At 42.1% G+C, this 22,493-nt stretch overlaps 1 protein-coding gene across 2 annotated transcripts in view; it reads left to right on the plus strand.

Annotated features, from left to right (window-relative positions):
- Positions 1–22,493, plus strand: part of DYNC2H1 (dynein cytoplasmic 2 heavy chain 1) — a 6,555,988-nt gene that overhangs the window by 4,680,376 nt on the left and 1,853,119 nt on the right. The window lies entirely within an intron of this gene.

A 22,493-nucleotide genomic window follows, 5' to 3' on the forward strand; every position in this document is an offset into this window, starting at 1 on the left:
GTATGATGACCTTTTGACTTTTATTAGGGATTCACAGCCGCTTCCTCCAAAAAGGGGTAGGGATGTCTCTACTGAGGCTTTGTCTTATTCAAGTTCTGATGCTTCTAACATTTCTGCTGATGAGGAGGAAGTTTCTCAGTTTTTTTCTCCTTTTGAGTATTCAAATGCAGAGGAATCCATTCCTTCTGCTTCTCCTCCAGAAGATTTCTCTTTTGGTGATATTTTGAATACTCTCAGGGAGCATTTTAAATGAGAAAGTCAGGATTATCCCCAATCTAAAAAAAGGACCAGGGAGTTTTTGGATTTGCCTCAGCATAAGCCTCTGGCTATTCCTCCAGTGTTGGACGTGGTTGATGATGTTTTTCTGGAAAATTCCTTGACTCCATATTCAGTTCCTCCTGCTCCCAGGAAACCTGACAGGTACTATAGAGTCCCTGATTCTCATTTGTTTCCTTTTAGGAATCCGCTAGCTGACCCAGAGGTTATTTCTCAAGGGCCTAAAGGTGTTAAGGTCACTGTTACCAAGAATCCTGTTCCTTCCGACAGGGAATCTGGGAACCTAGATAGGTGGGGTAAAAAAGTTTATACCTCTGCCACTCTTGCTATTAGGTCTACTAATTGTCTTTTTCATATGCTTAAGTATCAGCAGTACACCTTGGAGGCTATTAAGTCAAAGATTGCAAGTGTGCCTCTTTTGGCAGAGTAAGGATATGCATGATTTGCTGAATTCTGCCAGTCTTGTCAATAAACATTCTTTACATTGTGGTTTTGACATTCTAGAAGCCTCCTGCAGGGCTACAGCTACTGGATCTGTTCTCAGAAGGCATGCTTGGCTCAGGGAGCAGCCCCTTCCAGAGCCTGTCAAGTCTAAGCTTTTAGATGTACCTTTACATAAGGACAGTCTATTTGGCAGCAATGCAGAGGAAGTGCTCAAAAAGCTGGAGGATAAGGCCAAGTCTATGCAAACAGTTAAAGACTTTCTGCAAGTTCAACCTCCTTGTTTCAGCAGGAATTACCCTTCTAAGAGTTGGTTGTTTCCTGATACCAACAGACAGAACCTTTCTAGGACTAGAGGTTACAAATCTTCTAGGGGGCAAGTGGCTACCCCTCAAAGGTCTAAGCATTGGCATGCTTCCACTTCCAAAGTGGGCAGTTCTAAGCCTACATCTCAATCGAAACATTCTCAATGACTCTGTCCAACTTCTGCCTGTTCCTGCTTGCCCGGAGAATCCTTTAGGGGGAAGGTTGGCCTTTTTTGCAAATGTCTGGGCCACCATCACATACGACAAATGGGTACTCAGAACTGTATTCCTAGGTCACAGGTTTTCTTTCCACACCTTTTCTGTACCTAAAGGATTCCTGGACACTCCTCCAAACCAAAGGGCAGAAGTAGAAAAGCAAAGTTTGTTTCTGTTACATCTGGGGGCAATAGAATCAGTTCCTGCTCAGCAGGTAGGCCAGGACTTCTATTCCAGACTTTTCGTAGTTCCAAAAAAAGAAGGCACCTGGCATCCTATCCTACATATATCCATTCTGAACTCTTTTTTTGTTATGTCCAAATTTCAAAATGCTCACTCTGCATCAGTTGCTACCAATGTTAGACAAGGACTCCTGGCTAGTAACTTTGATCTCAAAAAAGCTTATCTGCGCATCCCTATCAGGGAAAGTTGCAGGCAATACCTTAGTTTCAGAGTGGGCAAGCAACATTGTCAATTCTCTGTGCTGCCCTTTGGCTTACTTACTGCTCCCAGAGTTTTCACAAAATGCCAAGCTCCAGTCATTGCTTTTTGCAGGCAGAAGAAAATTCAGATTTATCCATACTTGGGCGAATGTCTAATTCAAGCAAATTTTCAAGAACAGCTGTTAAAGAATCTGGAATTTGCAAAGACTCTTCTCTGGGTTACACTGTGAACATGGAAAAATCAAAAATGGTGCCATCCAAGGAGATAACATTCCTGGGAGCGAGTCTGAACACAGCCGCCCAGATGATATATCTCACCCAGGAGAAGCAGGCAACTCTTTCAGTTTACTTCAAGGATTTGGCAAGCCTGTTCCAGCTCTCAGCAAGGAAATGCCTTCAAGCTCTGGGATACATGACCTTTTGCATTCTCATGATTCCATATGTAAGACTGCATATGAGGAAATTGCAGTGGTGCCTCAAGAACCTTTGGTGTCAACACACACAGGACCTGGATATGATAATTCCTCTGCTTCCATGTCTGCAGACAGAGTTTCTGTGGTGGGCGACAGCCCATCTACAAAACAAGGGCATGCCTTTTCGCCCACCTTCTGCCATTCAAGTTCTTACCACAGACGCATCGGACTATGCTTGGGAAGCTCACCTGGATGGCAGATGCATACAGGGACATTGGAATGCCCAGCAGATGCACCTGCACATAAACCTAAAGGAATTGATGGCAGTATAGCAAGCCTTGCTAGCTTTCAAGCATCTTCTTTCTCCTGGAACTCTGCTTGTCAGGACAGACAACACCACAGTCATGTGGTACATCAACAAACAGGGAGGGACTCATTCTTACCCCCTGTGCAGACAGAGCATGATTCTCTGGTCCATAGCAGCATCCTTGGGCCTGCATCTCCTAGCTCAGTTTCTTCCAGGGAGACTCAATGTTTTGGCAGACCAGTTGAGCAGACAAACCCTGGATCCTCACGAGTGGCAACTGAACAGAGCAGTCTTTTACAGCATCATTCAATGTTGGGGCACTCCTCAGGTGGATCTTTTATCCTCCCCAGACAACCACCTTCTACCACTTTTTTGCACCATACAGCATCACAGCAAGGCCTGGAGAGAGGATGCTCTGTCCTTCCCTTGGATGCTTCTGTCAGTTTATGCCTTCACTCCTCTTCCTCTTCTTCCCAGAGTATTATTGAAGATAAGGGACAAAAGACCAAGGACTATTCTCATAGCTCCAGACTGGCCCAGACAACATTGGCATCTACTGCTTCACAGTCTCTCCCAATTTCCTCCTTGGTGTCTTCCTCTGAAACCAGATCTTTTGGTTCAGGAAGGGGGAAGCATTCCACATCCTCATCTTCAGTCTCTCCATTTGTCAGCATGGCTCATTGTATGAATTAATCCATTTCTTCTTCCTTTTCCCAGCAGGTGGTCAATGTACTTCAGGAGGCTTAGCACTAGGAAGTCCTATGCTGGCAAATGGGAAAAATTCTCTCATTGGATGCAGGCTAGAGGGGAATCTTCTTTTCAGCCTACTCTTCCTCTGCACCTGGAATACTTAGCTGATTTGCTTCAGGGTAGTTTTTCATTTTCCTCTATCAAGATCCATGCTTCAGCCATTTCTGCTCATTGTTCTTTTGAGCAACCCATTTTCTCTCATCCCCTGATGAAAATGTTACTCAGAGGTGCTTGCAACTTAAAACCTCCCAGAAGGGCACCTACTCCATCCTGGGATCTTAATTTTGTTCAAGAGAAGCTCACTCTTCCTCCTTTTGAGCCAGCTGCCACTGCAGATTTAAAGTTTCTCTCTTGGAAGACTGCCTTCCGTTTGGCTATAACTTCAGCAAGGGGGGTTTTGGAGCTGCAAGCTTTGATGGCTGTTGGAGCCTTTTTTATTTTCCATGCAGATCGTGTCTCTCTCAGAACCAGTCCCTCTTTTATGCCTAAGGTGGTTTCTAGCCTGACTCTTAATCAGTCCATACACCTTCCTACTTTCTTTCCTAATCCTCGAAGTAGAGGTGAAAGGATCCTACATTCTCTTGATGTGCACAGACAGCTCAGGTTTTATCTGGACAGGACTAAAGACCTTCGGAAATCAGCACAGTTCTTGGTCAGTTTTGCCCCTGGAGCTCAGGGCAAAGCTATCTCTAAGCAAACCATTTCTAAGTGGATTGCACATTGTATTACTTTCTGTTATTCCTTTCATGGCAAGGTTCCTCCTCAAGGGGTTAGGACCCACTCCACAAGAGCAGCTTCCACCTCTGCAGCCTTTTTAAGTGGTGTCCTTAATAAAGACATTTTAGAGGCTGCCACATGGTCTTCTGTTCACACTTTCACAAAGCATTATAATTTGCCTTTGTTTTCTAGAGCCAGGGCAGGGTTTGCCACTGCTGTTCTGCAGGGCATTCTCTCCACTCCTTGACTGTGTTGGTGCCTCCTCCCTCTTCTCTGGGCTTTGGTAATCAACCCATTGGTTTGGACTGCAACAGTGAAACACTAGGAACATAGTACAGTTGTGTACACTTACCATAAATGTAGATGTTCGAGTGTATTCACTGTTGCAGTCCTGGTTTCCCTCCCTCCTTCCCCCTTTTTTGGTCCTTTCCTGTTCTCCTTTCCTAAGGTACAGGCTAGATCTGGTTTTATTTGCCAAAGTTTCTTTTGGCTTAAGCCTTGTTTTTTGGGGACTCCTGACTGTTATGGCAAGAAAGACTGAGGAAGTGACGTCGGCCGCCTCCTTTTGTATCGGACGTCTTGACATCCTTTACAACCGACGACAGCCAATGTCATATTTACTTACCTTTGGTATTCTGGCCAATCGAGGGCTACCAGGAGCCGGTTAACCCATTGGTTAGGACTGCAACAGTGAATACACTCAAACATCTACATTTATGGTAAGTGTACACAACTGTACTTTTTCCCTTTCTGTGGCCTCACCTGGTTCATTGTCCGTGGACTCTGGACGCAACCCCAGACCTGCTGTCCCACCTGCAGGAGATGGTCCATCCAAACCTATATGGTCTCAAGCTGATGGCTTGGTAGCTCTGCTTCCAGTAATTGCCAGATAGAAAAATCTATCTTTCTCAGTTCAGAAAATTATTCTGGCGTCCCATAAACCATCAACCAGAAATCCTTAAGTAAATGGAACAGATTTGTGCTGTGATCTTCTGCAGAGACAATTGCCCCTTTTCAACCTCACTGGATAAGGTTTTAGAATATTTGTCAAGCATTTTGCAATCAGGAGCTTCTGCTTCTACTATTAGGGTACACTTATCTGCTATTTCCAATCTTCATAATGACTTTGATGACCTTTCCTTAATGTCTCATCACCTTCGCAAAACCTTTTTGAGATGTGTCTTGCATTTGAAACCACTCTTTAAAGAACCCATCGAACCTTGGAATTTAACATAAGATGTGAGAGTGTTCGATCTCGCCGTTTGTTCTTACACCTGGGTTCGGAGCCGATCCTCGGCTCCGTGTCGGCCGCTTGCAAGCTCTGCATCGAGAAGAAGCTCGAGACCAACCTAACTCCCACAATCCCCCTCTGCCTTTACCTCAGATCTAGTTTGCCGCTGCAGAGATCGCATCAGTTTGATGAGCTCGAGCAACCTTAAGCTAAGATTTATATTTTTTCTTATATTTCTTAGAAATTCTTCTTCTATATATTATCTAAGTGACTGTGTGTGTGTGTTTATAGTGTTTCGAGGATTCCTCGGTTCCATATAAAGTTATTTAAACTTTATTAGAGTTTTCCTCGGGGCCTAACCCCACTAAAGTTACTGGATTAGACATCCCTTTTACTGGATTGACTACTAGATTGACTTTTTTACTGGATTTGACTAAAGTTACTGGATTAGACATACCTACTGGACTGGACTTTTATAAAATTAACCTTATTACTTTTAAGATGTCTGAGAAAGCTAAGTCTGGCTTTAAACGTTGCCAATGTGGGCAAAAGATGTCAGTGACTGATAATCATAGTTCCTGCGTCTACTGTCTTGGCCCTCTCCATCTGCAAGAAGACTGTTCAATTTGTCATTCTTTCAGTGGAAGGGTCATGACAGATAGGCGCAGGAAACTTATGGATAGGGTCTTTAAAACCTACCTTTCAAGAGGCTCTGGATGCATCAGACCAGGCATCCAAATCCTCGAAGGAATCGAAGACGTCAGAGCCCAGGTCATCGGCTCCGAGCTCTTCAGTTAAAGTTCGATCACCGGTTCCACAGACTTCAGGGCCGAGTGTTGAACTTTTGTCAGTATCCGAGCCTCGAGTCTTGGAACCGGTGACGGAGCTCCCTCCACCGACACTGTTGAGGTCGGCTCCGTCTTCGATTCCTTCGACGCGCTCTTCCAAACCCCTCTCCGACTCCGATGTAGACCACGTGGTGCAGAAATTAATGGAGAATACGGCCTTATCCAAGCTCATCTCTTTCTCCTCTCAGTTGGTGTCGAGACTCGAAGGCCTACCCTTATCTCCATCTGTTCCTCCTCCGAATCCTATTCAGTCTTCGGAGCCGGAAGAGGCTGATCTGCTGATTGTGGAGCCCTCGGTGCCAGAACCGTCCTTCTCTCGGTCGGCTCCGTTCACCTCGACTCCGTCGGATCCGGTACCGGAGTCTCAGAGCCGAACGATCCATCCTTGGTTCCGGGACCGAGAGTCGGACTGATGTTTCGGTTCCGACGCTCCCTCTCTGGGCCTCGGCTCGGATCGACTCGGCTCCGTCCTCGGGGTCGATGCCTTCGGTGCCTGTGTTGGGGATTCTTCCCATTTCCTCGGAACCGGGAGATACCTCGACTCGGGACCCGGGGGCCTTCGACCTCATGAGGAAGGTGTTGTCTACCCAGACAACCACATCAGCAGAAATAGCTTCTCCTCCCCATAAAGGACCGTTATCCTCCTCTGCACCCACGGCTACATCTAAGCGCCGAGCACGTGTGTCTCAGCCACCCCTGGAGGGTGCCCTCTTCCTCGGAGGCTTCTTCGGATGCTCCCACCGAAGAAGTTCCGAGGAAAAGATTGTGTAAGAGGAGACACTTAGATTCTCCACAAGAATCATTGACATCGGACACTGACTTAGATGAGTCAGAAGGGTCCCCAAAGTCACCCTCAGAGGATGTCTCTTTTTCTGATATCCTGGAGATCCTAAAGCAGAGAGGTGATTGGCAAGCCCTCCCCCCTTCTGAGGATGAGTCAGTTTTGCTGAAGGCATTCGGTGCTCGCCTTCCTCCTCCTGGGTCACTCCGCCTGATGAGTTGATGGAGCTGATTGCTGAAAGGGCGTGGGAGATGCCTGACACGGTGGAGCCAGTCCCTAGAAAGCCTAACAAATATATTACTGCCCCTCAGGATAAGGCTTATCTGACAAAGGGAGTGCCAGTGGACGCTATGGTGGTGGCAGCGGCCACGAAAAAGGAGATGTCTGAATCTTCCTCATCTGTCCATCCACCTAACAGAGATTCTAGGACTATGGACAGGTATGGGAAGCGCATTTTTAGTTCAGCGGCTTTTTCTATGCGATCCCTGAACTACTTGACTCACTTCACACGGCTACAGAGGGATCTAATCAAAGAGTTGGGAGATACCCTCCAGGGTACTACAGATGCTGCTATTTCAGAAAGTTACGGCACATCTCAATACCCTTACATCCATTGTAAACTCGTCCATGAGGCTGATCTCATACGCAGCCGAAGGATCGAGTAGGGCAGCAGCTTCAGCGATTGCTCTTCGTAGACAATCCTGGATGCGCTTATGTTCTTTTGCGGAAGCCTTCAAGTCTTCCTTTACTAACGCCCCATTTGATGGTGCCACTCTCTTTGTCCCTAAAGTAAAGGAGACCCTTACCCGGTGTGAGCAGGAGGGAAAGACTCTGTCTGCTGTCGAGTCCGTTTTTCCACCCCATCCAGACCGTACCCCAAAGGGCAACATGGTGGAAAAATGTGGTTTCGAAAACCCCAAGGATCTTTCCCAGGCACACAGGGTGATGCTCCCTCTAGAGGCAGAGGAGGGGGCAGAGGTGGAAGACGCCGCCCTGGCAGCAGAGGGGGTCCGCAAAACCAAGGTGACAGGGATACACCCCCTGGAAAACCTTTCCAGCACTCCTGGGAGGAGGCCCAACTGTCCTGCTCTGGAGGCAGTCGGGGGTCACTTTGCTTTATACCCTCAGGCCTGGCAAAATCTTACATCAGACAACTGGGTAAAAAGCATTGTTACCAGAGGCTACAGAATACCCTTCCAATTGCCCCCAATTCCGAAGAGAAGACTCCCAGATGTACCGCCCCATCTGCGAGACCCTGCAGCTATAGAAATTTCAAAGCTGCTAGAAAAAAAGAGTCATCCAACCAGTCCCAGCGGACCAAAGAGGATTAGGAACTTACTCAAGGTTCTTTTTAGTTCCAAAGAAGACAGGGGACTGGAGGCCGATTCTGGACCTAAGCAACCTCAATACCTTCATCAAGAAAGAAAAGTTCCGAATGGTCATGCTTCAATCGATCCTTCCATTTTTACAGAAGAACGACTGGATGTGCTCAATAGATCTGAAGGACGCATACTACCACATCAAAATGGCCAGGGCGTCCAGGGATCACTTGCGCTTCCGGCTGGGAGCCAGCCACTTTCAGTTTCGAGCCCTGCCCTTTGGTCTGACCTCAGCCCCCAGGGTTTTCACCAAATGCATGGCAGTGGTGGCGTCTCACCTGAGATGGCTGGGATTCCAGGTGTTTCCCTATGTGGACGACTGGGTCCTTTCTGCCACCACCCAGCCAACTAGTTCAGGCCAGGGATTACACACTACAGCTTTGTGTTCATCTCGAATTTCCGTAAATTTCAAAAATCTTCACTACAGCCATCACAGCATATCTCATTCATAGGAGCAGAATTGGATACGATCATTTAATTCTAAGACTTCCTCCAGAAAGGATAGCCTCACTACAAAGCCACATTTCTCTCCTTCTGTCATCCAGAAAGTCCCCAGCAAAACTGGTTCTGAAGGTTTTGGGTCTCATGGCAGCTTCTCTCATTGCGATACCATTGGGAAGACTGCACATGAGAGTTCTACAATGGCTACTGTTTGCACAATGGTCGTTCCAACAGCTACCTCTGACACACGAAATTCTGATCACAAATACATGCAAATCACACCTAGACTGGTGGCTTCAGACTTGCAACCTTTCTGGCGGAAGACCATTTGTGCTCCCCACGCCGACAGCTACGGTGACCACGGACACTTCCCTGATGGGGTGGGGGGGCATCTTTCAGGGACAGACAGTCCAAGGCGAATGGACCAATTTAGAGTACAATCTGCACATCATTGTCCTAGAGTTGAGGGCAGTGTTTCTAGCGTTGCAACACTTTGCTCCCCTTCTTCCTCTAGGGACTATTGCAGTTCAGACGGACAACATGTCCGTAGTCTGGTACATAAACAAACAAGGGAGAACCAAGTCTTATCAGCTATGCAGAGAGGCCATGAGAATCTGGCAATGGGTGGAGTCCACGGGTCGCTTTCTGATTGCAACGCACATCCCGGGGTCATCCAACGTCATAGCCGACAGGCTGAGCAGAGCAATCCTGTTGCCTCACGAGTGGTCCCTAAAACAATCAGTTGCGAAGAAGATTTTTCGCAAGTGGGGCCAGCCGTCCTGCGATCTTTTTGCGTCTCCAATGAACGCCAAATGCAGGAGCTACTTTGCCCTATTACCCCCTCCAGGGGAAGTCCCCAGGGACGCGCTGGTTCACGATTGGCCCCGGTCTCCTGTACGCTTTTCCTCCCTTTCCCCTGATGGCGAATTTTCTGCAGAAAGCCAACAACCTGCAAAGGACGATTATCCTCATTGCCCCATTCTGGCCTCGTCAAATTTGGTTTCCCTTTCTTCGGGCACACCGCATTCGGGGACCCTGTATCCTGGACCCGGAGCCAGATCTACTGACCCACTCGTCAGGGGCTCCCCACCCCTCGCTCTTCTCACTCCATCTAGCAGCTTGGCTGCTCCGCTTCCCTACTTAGCCAGGTCTGATCTTCTTTCACCTGCAGTTCAGAATATACTAGTGGCTTCTCATAAAGCTTCCACTACAAAGACCTACACTAGTAAATAGAAGCGCTTTGTTTTTTGGGCAAATACACAGCATTTGGATCCTGTTATGGCTCCCTTAAACAAGATCTTGGAGTTTTTAACAGAGTTGTTCCACCAAGGAGCTTCTCCTGCCACTTTAAGAGTGCAATTGGCTGCCATTTCCAACTTTCATGTGGAAGAATGTGGGGCACCTATTATGGCCCACAGACTTTGTAAGGCCTTTTTAAAAGGATCTTTCCATATTAGACCACCAGTTAGAACTCCTACATCTCCTTGGAATCTGAACCTTTTATTGTCTAAATTGATGTTGCCTCCATTTGAACCGGCTTCCTCTTGTCCATTGAAGTATTTGTCGTGGAAGACCCTCTTTTTGGTGGCCATTACATCGGCTAGACGGGTGTCAGAGCTTCAGGCTCTTTCTATTAAGCACCCTTATCTGATTTTTCACTCTGACAGAGTATCTCTTCGCACTAATCCATCCTTTCTCCCCAAAGTCTGTTCTATTAATAACATTAATCAATCCATTGAACTCCCTACCCTTTTCAAAAATCACTCCAATAAGTTGGAGTATATGTTACACAAGTTGGATGTTCATAGACAACTTAGATTTTACTTGGATAGAACAAAGGATCACAGGAAATCAGATCAACTTTTTATAGCCTTTGCGGACAGCAAGAAAGGTGTAGCAGTTACCAAACGAACCCTTTCCAAATGGTTAACTGATTGCATTATATTTGTTTATGCTACTTCGGAGCAAACCTTACCTTTCAAACCCAAAGGACACTCTACAAGATCAGTATCTACATCCCTGGCTCATGCAGCTCGTTTACCATTAGACACTATTTGTGCAGCTGCCACTTGGTCTAAACCACATACATTCATTTCTCATTACAAGGTGGACAAGGTTTCTAGGGATAGGGCAACCTTTGGTTCCACTGTGCTCAAGAACGTTCTCCCATGAGTTCCTCAGGAACATGGAGCTAGGGACACTACCCAGGTGTAAGAACAAACGGCGAGATTGAACACTCTCACATTTAGAAGTTATGTCCTTACCATAACGTTCCATGTGGAGTGTTCATCTCGCCTTTGTTCTTACATTCCCACCCTCCCACCCTCAGGAAGAACGTACAGTTTGGTGCCTGGTTTGGTTTATTCTGCTTCTGCATTCGCAGTTGTTGTGTATATATGTATGTACATATGTATATATAGGTATAAGTGTTCTTGCAGTTATGTAGTTTTTGCATGAGTATGTTTCTCTCTCTGACTTCTGGTTTGCTTGCAAACTAGATCTGAGGTAAAGGCAGAGGGGGATTGTGGGAGTTAGGTTGGTCTCGAGCTTCTTCTCGATGCAGAGCTTGCAAGCGGCCGACACGGAGCCGAGGATCGGCTCCGAACCCAGGTGTAAGAACAAAGGCGAGATGAACACTCCACATGGAACGTTATGGTAAGGACATAACTTCTAATTTTACAAAGTTTAACTTGTCAATCATTTGAACCAGCAGCCACTTTTGATATCCGATTCTTATCTTGGAAGACCCTTTTCTTGGTAGCTATCACATCAGCCAGGAGAATATCAGAATTGCAAACCTTATGCGTGAAACTTCCATACATTATCTTTCACAAAAAGAGAGCATCACTCAGAACCAACCCTTCTTTCCTTCCCAAGGTTGTATCGGATTCAAATATTAACCAAACTATAGACCTACCTATTTTCTTTCCATATTTCTCAAACAAGGGGAAGATTGTTTACATTTGTTGGATGTGCACAGACAATTATGTTTTTACTTGAATAGAACAAAGTTGACTAGAAAATCAGACCAATTGTTTCTGTCCTTTTCAGGCACTAAACTGGGCAAACCGGTCCAAAGTTACTTTATCAGAATGGTTGAGAGATTGCATCACCTTTGTTTATGACCAAAATAAACTGAATCTATCAACTAAAGTCAAGGCTCATTCTACTAGATCAGTTTCCACTTCAGTAGTCTTCCATTCTAGAGCCTCTATGGATGACATTTATGCAGCTGCCACTTGAGCTACCTCACATACCTTTATCACGCATTACAAATTGGATGCCAGTCTCCATGGGAAGAGCATAGTTTGGCTCTATGGTGCTCAGGAATATCCTTCCATAGGGCCTCCTAGGATATAAAGTAGCTAGGGACTCTGTCCCAACAGTCAAGAATGAATGAAGATTAACAACATCAGGTAAAGAAGTTATGTTCTTACCATAACGTTCCATCTCTATTGTTGATCTTCTTTCATTCTTGACATTTCACCCTCCAACCCCCTCCAAAGACTCCTGGAGGTTTGGATCTAGTCCTAGAATTGCAGTATAGCAGTTACTCAGACAAAGCTTCTACTTTTATTTCTACCTTTACTTCTATGGGCAAAACTCAATCTGAGGAGAAGGGAAGAAAAGCACTATGGGTGGCCTTAACTCAAGAGTTTCTGGCTGGCATGAGCTTGTTACAATGGCCGAGTCGGTTCCGAGGAAGGAACCGAGACCCAACAGTCAAGAATGAATGAAGATCGACAACACAGATGGATGGTTATGGTAAGAACATAACTTCTTTTTTAAAAAGCTCACTAATTACTTAAAAGTCTAATATTTTGTTACTATAATTAATTCACTAATGAAATAAGGTAAAATGACCATAAAATGGAGAGAGAAGTGGGATGTCCAACTTATTAGCATGCCAGCTCCCTTTTCATTAGCCATGTAATAATAGATACGAATAGTCACTATGTGGCCTTTTACTACTTGGTGTAAGCTTTGGTATCATTTGCTTGGATGCAAGTGATGCTAAATGTTTACCAGTGATCTTTCATTGTGTTCAAAGAAATCACCAAGTTGAATAGACACTCCAAGTTGCTTATTGTCTTGCAAGCATGCTTTAATGTTACATGTACTGGCAAAACACTATGTGATGTAATCTGATAGCAGCATACATTGCTGAGAGAAGTGATCCTTTAAGAGATTAATTGTTTTTAGTACAGATTACAACAAAGCGTGGTGGATAACCATATCACTGGCAGGAGACCAAAATATTCAGGCTCCAGGCATTGTTAGGTGAATTGACTGTTCAACATTTATCAGTCATTTTTTTAAATAAAATTTGTTTGAATGCAAGAAGAGAGAAATTTCCTAAAAACGTCATGGAGTGGAGAAATATGTAGTCATCAAAGACTGCATTCCCAGGAATGCAAGATGTTGTTCCTTTGTGCATGTAACATAAGTCTGTAACTGTACTGTAGCAGTTAAACAGATTCTGTATTGCATGATAAGGCCACAGTGAGCAGGTAGAGATTACCATTTGCACCTAAGAATCTATTTAGGATTTGACCATTCTTAAAATATATTTTTTTGGTTGTCCCCCTCTTTGGTAAGGTACTTACTAATCATCATTTTAACTGAACATGACTAGTGAGGTTGAAATTCATACCCCTTCACCAGGCAAAATTAAAGTTGTGGAAGGCTGGAAAATGTGTTCTGGTTGTACTTTTGTCTTTGATTCACACTATGTTTTTAGTAGAGCTTCTGCACCCTTAGTTATAGTGGCCCCAGGAGAAGACAATTTGCAGATGGTAGCACTTCACTTTAGGTTGGAGGGTCTAGTTGTGCCATTCATTAAGTTAAAGAGTTCCCTTAATTGTCTCTGTCAAAAGCTGCATCAGTTGGAGAAGAGCATGTAAAAAGTGGAGGAGCATGTGAGTGACTTAACAGACACTTTGTCAGCATTGTGCAGTATAGATCTGGTTACTGGCCAGCGGAAAAGCTTCAACAGATTGACTTGTGAATCTCTAAAAGCTGTCCTACAGAAAAAACTCTGGTGGTTGTTTTTGGCCCCTAAGGGATTGAAGAAAGTATCTGGTGCAGATTGCATAAAAAATTCAGATGGCTTATAGGTCCTTAGTAAATGACTTTCCTTTAGAATCTTCTGGACTGAACTCCTTTATTATTTGGAAGTGAGATTCAAAGGACAATCCCAGGATTCTTCAGTGATTTTGGCAGAGGAGTGGAGTGATGTTTCAGCAGGCACAGTTGCTGATGGATCAGGATTTTTTCAGACTTTCTGCTTCAGATGCTACATAGAATGGGCAGTAGCCATAAACTATTGATGAACTATAAATGCACTTTATAAGCACTTGCATGAGTGCATGGATTGTGCTATCCCTAACAGAACCAAGATCGTATCCTCCAAAAAAATCTGATGGTCCCCTGCCATAAACAAACTCTTTAATAGAAGAAAGAAACTGTTGCAAAAAAGAGTAAAATCCCATGATTGGAGGAACTCCCTGGTCAGCCACAGTCAGAAGCTGAGATCCCTCATAAAGTCCTCCAAAGCTAGTTACAAAAACAAAATCGCCACTGATTCTAAAGTCAACCACAAAGCATTCTATAGCTATTTCAAGAATCTCAATGGTAACACTCAGATCTGCTCTGAGTTACAGCACAATGGCAGTAAATATACTGAACCAACTGATATTCCTAACATCCTGGCAGATAGGTTCAGTGCTAACTTTACCCCTTTCACCCCCTAAAGAGCCCATCTCTATACCGGAAGAATGCAAAGTTCCTGTAATCATGGCTGCACAGGTAAAAAAAAACACTCTCCAAAGCCAAGAACACAGGATCCATGGGACCTGACAACATCCCAGGCTGCGTTCTGCACGAACTACAGAACAAACTGGCACCCCACCTAAACACCGTGTTCAATCATAGCCTCACCTCAGGCTTTGTGCCCACTGAGTGGTGAACAGCGATGCTTATCCCACTCCACAAATGGGGAGCCACCACGGACCTTGGGAACTACCACCCTATTACCCTGACGAGCCTGGTCTGCATCCAGTTCGGGTTTGTAAAAGCCAGATCATGTCTCCTAAACCTGATAGACTTCTTTGAAGCAGTCACAAAAGCCATAGGCTAGGGTAAGGTGGTTCATACAGCCTATCTAGATCTCCCCAAGGCTTTCGACACCATCCCCCACTCTGGAATTATAGATAAACTCACTAAACTAGGTATAAATCCCTATGTCACAAGATGGGTTGCCAACTGGCTCACTGACAGAACCCACACTGTGAAAGTAGCAGACTCCAAATCTGACTTCAGACCAGTGACAACTGGAGTACCATAGGGTTCAGTCCTTGGTCCTCTCCTGTTTGGTATCTACTTCTCTGAAGTACAGGCTAACACAGTAGGTCTTTGGCTAATGAAGTTTGCAGATGACTGCAAACTAAGAGCCATAATCAAAGCTCCTAATGATGTGGACATCCTACAAAAGGGCCTCACTGAGACAGATGCCTGGTATCAAAGTCATGGTCTCAAGCTCAGTGCCAAAAAGTGCATTGTCATCCCCTTTGGTAAAAAACCTCTGTACCCATGAACTACCACATAAGCGGTAGTCTACTTAACACCGAAAGTGTGATAAGAGACCTTGGGACACAGGTGGACAGTAGTCTCTCCTTTGATAATCACATCATCACAGTAGTCAGGAAATTCTTCTATGTGGCACACCTCATTATAAAAGCTTTCTCATCCGGGAAAAAAAAGGCCATTGTTCCCCTCTACTCATCACTCATTAGACCCGTTATAGAGTAGAATGCCCCTTTTGGTATGTACCTCAAAAGACATCTGCAGCAACTGGAAAGGCCAGAAAAATACCTCACAAAGAGGATTACTGGCCTCAAACAGATGCCGTATGCAGACCGTCTCAAAAAACTCCAACTTTACTGTGTTGCATATCGCCTACTCAGAGGTGATCTCTGCCTAACATACAAAGCTATGTCAAACCCAGAGCTGTTGGACATGCTCCACTTAAAGAAATCCCAATCTGTCTGAGCTACACGCTCTAGGGACCTAAACCTTCTCACCACAATAAACAGAACATGCTGGAGGGATAGATTCCTGTCCCAGAGACTTCCCATACTCTGAAACAAACTACCTATCTATATCAAATAAAGCTCTTCATTAGCACTCTTCAAGTAAAATCTTGATGATTGGATGGGAAATAGGATATTCACCCCAGGGATCACTTCTGTGGCTTTGCTCGACAGAGGCACAGGAAAATAATTTTCTTGGGTGGCAAAAGCCAGGGTACTTTTTTGGTTAGGCTTATATAGGCCCTAGGACCAGTAGCCTAGTACCTACCTATGAACCTATGAGGAAAGGTATTTGTGGTAAGATTGTACTTGCTAAAAGTCAAGATTTTCCTTAGTGGTAGCCCAGATGATTTTTCTTCTTTACTTTAGCATTAGTGAACCTCTGGGAACTGGGGATAGGTATCCCAGAAGCAAAATCCAGCAGGATAGAACAGCTTATGCCTGCTGGTAGAGCCATACAGCCAGAAAGGTTGGGTTTGATTTATGCCTCCAAGGTGTTTATGCATTTGAAGATGGTGAGATGGTAAGTCTGGAGTCATACACAATGAAGTATCAGGCAACCATTTAATTTCCAGGGTAAGGAACTTGGCACAGAAACAATGACATTGATTGCTGAGACATTAGGATTTTACATCCAAGGAGATGGGTAAGATTTGTTTTTAAAGATATCAGTATGGGAAATCGTTAAGTTCTGCAGTCTAGTGTTTGAGTAGTTTTAATTGTTACCATTCTTTTGATGTTTTTTGCATGGATATTACTGATCTGCTGTTTGGCTGTCACCCAAGTACTGGATTTATTGGACTTAAAATGCCATGTCAGAGAGAGTACTGCAGTTCAGGAGATAAGTCTATTCTCTTATCATTGTTGAGTTAGTTGGGGCACAAGTGCTTGTGAAAACGTGTGTTTTTTTTTTGTTTGTTGATTATTATTTGTTGAAGATATATTTATGTCAAAGACATTTTTGTTACACTTTTATGTAGTATTGTTATTAATCTTACTGCAGAGTGAATGATGGGGCTTGAGAGTATTTGATGTTTTGGTAAGGATGTGTACTGGGTGGAGAGAAAGAGGGGGTAGGACAGTAGGAGGAATGGGTTATGAGTGACTGGAAGTGTACCTAATCAGAGTTATAATTGTTAGCGGTGTTTTCCTTGCCTACCATAGTTGGGGTGGAAATGATGGTGGGTGGATGGTTTCACTAGAGATCTGCCATGATTTTATGGCAGCTCTCTGATTTTAATGATATTAATAAAGATGGTGACCTAGGAAATTTGCTATTCTTTTGTTGCATATATAGGTTTCTTTGTTTGTTGGAGTTTGGTGCTTGTATGCATTGTATATCAGTTTTATTTTTTTTGCAGTGCCACAATGAACTGTGTGTAAGGCTTATGAGGTGGGATAAACCTGGTGGGCTGTAGGTTTTTATTATTTTTCTCTGGCAATCTTGTTGTGTATATATTTTGGTATCCTCTGACTTTTGCTTGGCCATGATTCTTTGTGGGGCTTTTTGGGATTCATGTGGATTTTGGTGGTTGAGAGAGACATCTTTTAAGGGTATTTACTTGTAATATGTATGTGTCTGTGTCAGTTATCCCCATCTTAAACTTTCTAGTCTTTTGACTCATTTAAACAATTGAGGAATCCAAATGTGTTTCATTCACAAGTTGAGGTTGACATGTGAAACTGCTAAAGCTGGAGGGAAGATGAGGGATGTCTTACTGTACATAATTGGGAGATGCTGTGGTTGTCATGAATGCTGCAAAGACATTTCTTATTTGTAATCTTTTAGAGATTGAGGTTGTACACCATTCAGTGTTATGGAAAGGGAGGCTGGAAATGTTGCTTGCCAAGATGGAATTTGTGAGTTGTTCTATAAGAACCAGCAGGATAGGATGGTCCATCATTTGGCAGCTCTTTAGTGCAAGTCATGAAGAAGTAGACATTCTTCCCTTGCATTGTCAGAAGACCTTTAGTGTGGTTATCTCTAAACAAGGGAAGTCCATTGAGAACTGAGTTTTACAACTTGGTGTCTTTCCCAAGTATTCAGTATGAATTCTGCAAAAATCATGGCAGTGAGGTGTGTGGGAGAAAGACTGCCACATTACCCTCAAACTGCAGAGAACACAAAAAATACAGACATCTTTTTTTAATAAAGCAAGATGCAAAACAAAGCATTTTATTGAGTTTATTGAATTATCACTGAAGACATAGACAAACATATATTTGTATAAGCCATGTTAGCATGTCCACAGTTACAAACATTATACATCACATGCATTGTTTTGTACAATTCTCATCAATCCACCATTATATACATTACTAAATTTCTGCATTCTGTTAAACCTCACTCCTCCTGCATAACATTATTCTGCATGTATTGCCCCCACAAATTTAATTTTTTCTATGTAATTTGCTCCTACCCTTTTCTAAATATCTTACTTCCAGTTATTTTATCTCTCTTACAGTATTCATTATTTCAGATGCAGTTGGTTTAGACATTGATTTCCATTTTCAAGTCACTGCTTTTTTGGCATCCACCAGAGTTTAACTTAACAAGAAAAAACAACAAAGATTCCACGTAGAAAAATATTTATTCCATAAATCGTGTCTTAGCGCCTCGGCTACCACAGCCTTCAATGAGCACATAAATCATGGTAAAAATCCATTCCCTTATATACACAATAATGAGAGAAATATCAATTAATCAATAAAACAATTAAACAAAATAACATTTAACATTTAAAGAGACTCCACTCTCTCCATAGACAAAAGTACATAGAAATCTCACATAAAAAACATATATAAAGATGTTAAGCAGCAAAATATCTATTATTAAAGTAGATATTTCCAATTAATTTCCATATTTAAACCATTAGGTGATAATGTATTATATTTTAATATGAAAATAGATTCTTTGTACAATAACATATTTTTTAGTAACTTATAATCACCCTTTTTAACAAAAATCTTCTCTAAAATAGTAGCTTGTAGCAAATCCGTATTACTATTATGAGTTTCTAAGAAATGTGATGCAACCGAATTTTCTGTTGCCCCCCTCCTGATGTCACGAACATGCTCCTGTAATCTAACCCTAAATTTTCTTTTGGTTTCTCCAATATAAAAAAGATTACAAGGGCATTTAAGACAATAAATGACCCCCTCAGTATAACAGGAATAACATTGATTTGGTGTAAATATTTTATTATTTATTTTATTAAATGTAAGCTTTATAAAAGAGCATATATTGCAACCATAGCAAGGTATAGTACCAAAAGTTTTTAGTGAAAATTTTAACTTGTCAATAGGGCATATATAGTATGCTCTAATCAACATATCACCCAAACTTTGTCCTCTTTTATAAGCAATTTTAGGATTTACAGGAAGTAATTTACACAAAATATTCTCTTTCCTTAAGAACTTCCAATAATATTTCACTATATCCCAAATTTTCTTACTCATTAAATTATACGTAGTAACAAAATAAATATCATCTTGCTGTACTTTATTATACTGTTTAGATGTATAAGTTGGAGTGGTATGTCCTTCAGTAACCATTATAAACTTATTAATAGATTCCATAATGCATTGGATCGTATAACCTCTATGCAAAAACATATCAACAAGTTTATTAATTTGTCTTTCTAAATCCTGATAATCATTACATAATCTAGACAACCTTACTATTTCTCCGTAAGGTAAAGATTCAGTTGTATGAAGAGGATGGCAACTAGTACCAAACAAATATTGGTTTCCATCAACAAATTTTTGATGAACAGTGGTAAGTACAGATTCACCTACTCTACCCACTAAAGTAATGTCTAAAAAGTTAACCTTTGCACCTACTTGTAAACCATCAAATTTAATATTATAATTATTATTATTAAGTTCAGATATAAAATGAGTTATAGAATCATGACCTCCCTGACACAAAAAAATTAAATCATCGATGTATCGAAAATATAACAACACATGATTCTTTACAAAATTATTAGTATAAACATAATCTAACTCAAATTTAGCCATGAAAATATTGGCATACATGGGGGCAAAAGGTGCCCCCATGGCAGTACCTTTTAATTGATGATATATATTTTCATTAAAGCTAAAAAAGTTATTTGATAAACAAAAATCAGTCAAATCCAAAATGTAATGAGAAACCGGGCTATCATCCAAAAAATAATGTAAAGCTCGCATACCATCCCTATGATTAATATTGGTGTATAAATTCACCACATCTAAACATACCCAGAACATATCTTGAGTCCAATGTACATGTAAAATTTTATGAATAAAATCAAAAGAATTCTTAATATGAGTCCAATTTTCTACATAAGGCAATAAATGTTTATGTATGACTTCCCCTGCATTTTGTAAAAAATAATTAGTAGCTGCCACAATGGGACGACCAGGAGGGTTATAAGGATTCTTATGCAGTTTTGGAAGACAGTAAAAAGTAGCTAATTGACAGTTATCTGTGTTAAACATAGTGTCTAAATCTTTTTTACAAAAGTAACCTAAGCGTACACCTTTTTCAATAAGAATAGTAAATCGTTTTATCGAATTCATATATTCCCCATATTCACATATTTGATAAGTAGATGTATCACAAAGATGTTTCATACACATATCATAATATTGAGTATGAAGAAGTATAACAATTTTATTGCCCTAATCAGAAGGTTTAATAATAAGATCATTCCTATTCATCAACTTCTTCAGAGCAAACCATTCACGCTTTGTCATATTAAACGAGCAATAATTCTTATCAAAAACATCCACTAGTTGTTGTAAAGAAAAATATAACATTTCAGAAAATTGTGTGATAGTACTATTAATATATGGAGCAATAGATTTACTTCGATATTTAATATCATCTGTATTTTTTAGACCTTTTTTGCTGGTTGTTTTCTTTTAACTTAACAAGGCCTTTCTATATCTAAGCAATTCAGATTCTGTATCCCAGCTCAAAAAAACATAATTTCATTAGTTGCACTCAATTACTCACCCAATATTTCTAACCAAGTACTCTGTAAGGATTTTTTCAAATCTGCCAGCTGTCGCAGCGTATGTTAACAGTTACCTCTTTCTTCCCTATCGCACCTCCAACATTTGACAACCACCTGAGGAAAAAATGTTTGCAGTTTGCTTGGGGTATAAAAATACCTATGCAAACTCTTCCAAGCAAAAATCCTAAATCCTCTAGACTCTGTTGCAAATTTGGGACCCATGCATATGTTCTGTCATTGTTTCCTTGTGAATTACTTATCCAATCTCTCTTTCCACTCTTTTCTAACCTCCTCCGATTGATTCCTATCGTTATCATGCGATCTTTAGGTGATTAGTGTAGGACAAAGCTATTCATGCCCTGAATCCTCCTGTTGAGAAATCTTTGTGGCCATTTCAACTGTTTCATGTGTGGTTAGATGCAAGCCAAAAGGGGCATTGTACTCAATGATAAGTCTGACAAGGGCCAAATAGAGTGGTAGTACATCTTCCTTGGACCTGGATGCCATACCCTTATCTATAAGATGGGCAAACTAGAATGATTTTCTTCTTATCTTACTATATCTTGGTCAACGGCCAGATTGCTGTCTACATATGTTACCAGATCCCTTACTACTGGGTTGAATCTTAGGGGCTTTTTACTAATGGAGTAATTAACTTGCATTTCCAGTTTATAATGCATTTTTTGGCACTGAGTTTTAGGCCATGGCTTTGACACCATTCATGTTTATGTGTTAAACCAGCTTGCAAGATGTTTTTGCCTTGGGAAAATCTATAATAGTTCCCAATTTACAGTCATCTGTGAACTTAGTGAGTGACAGGTCTTTAATATTAGTTTTGACTTAAGAGAAGTAGATGCCAAACAGGAGCATGTCCAGCATGAAATCGTAGGGTACTCTTATGGTGACTGGTCTTTTTGTGGAGGTGGTCTTACTGATCTTATCTTCTTGGGTTCTGTCTGTGAGCCAGTTGTCAATCCAGTTAGTTGTGTAAGGGTTTGCGCTTATCTCAGAGAGCTTGTAAACAATGCCTGAGTGGGTTATTGTATCAAATGCCTTAGGTAGGTCAAGATGTACTGTATACACTGTTTTACCTTCGTCCATTGCTTTGGTGACTCTCTCAAAGAAGTCTACCAGGTTAAGTAGGAATAACCTTCCCTTATTAAAGCCAAATTGGGATGGGTCCATTGTCTGTAGGTTGCTGGTGTCCTTGTTTATCATTTCCATGATAATTTGTTCCATGGCTTTGCATATTAGGCTTGTTAGACTTTTGTGTCTGTAGTTCCCTGTGTCAGTTGATGGTCTGCCCTTGTGAAGAAGAAATGGCTGTTGCGGTACTCCATTCACTTGGAATACAGCCGATTTAAAGGCTGCAGTTAAAGAGTGCCTCAAGTGGTTTTGACAGGTCATGTTTTAGAATGTTCAGGAGGCAAACAGAAATTATATCATGACTTATGGAGGAGGTGTTCTTGGCTTTAGTGAGTGCTGCCAGCTCTTGGTCCTTGATGATAGCTGAGGGAAGTATGTTGGGGAGGATTTCACCTGGTGGAGCTGGTTGCGAGTTGGGGGTGAGATTTCAGCTGAATTTATCAGCCAATAGATTTGCTATGTCACCCTGATTAGTGTAGGTGGTACTCTTCACCACCAGTTCAGCACACTGTTGTTTGTTACCTCTATGGTTCCAGACGGAGCTGAAGAACACTTTCTGATTGTCCTTCTGTGAGGCTGTCCTGACCTCATAGTTGGCCTTGTTAGACATAATTAGCCCTCTTAGTTTCTTGTTTACTTGTACAAGAGAGCAATTGTCTTTAAGGGAGTTGCTTTCCTGATTTTGGCCATGTGTTTTCTTCT

Source organism: Protopterus annectens, chromosome 5.part0, assembly GCF_019279795.1.
Source record: "Protopterus annectens isolate FY-2018-M chromosome 5.part0, PAN1.0, whole genome shotgun sequence".
Taxonomy (NCBI): Eukaryota; Metazoa; Chordata; order Ceratodontiformes; family Protopteridae; genus Protopterus; species Protopterus annectens.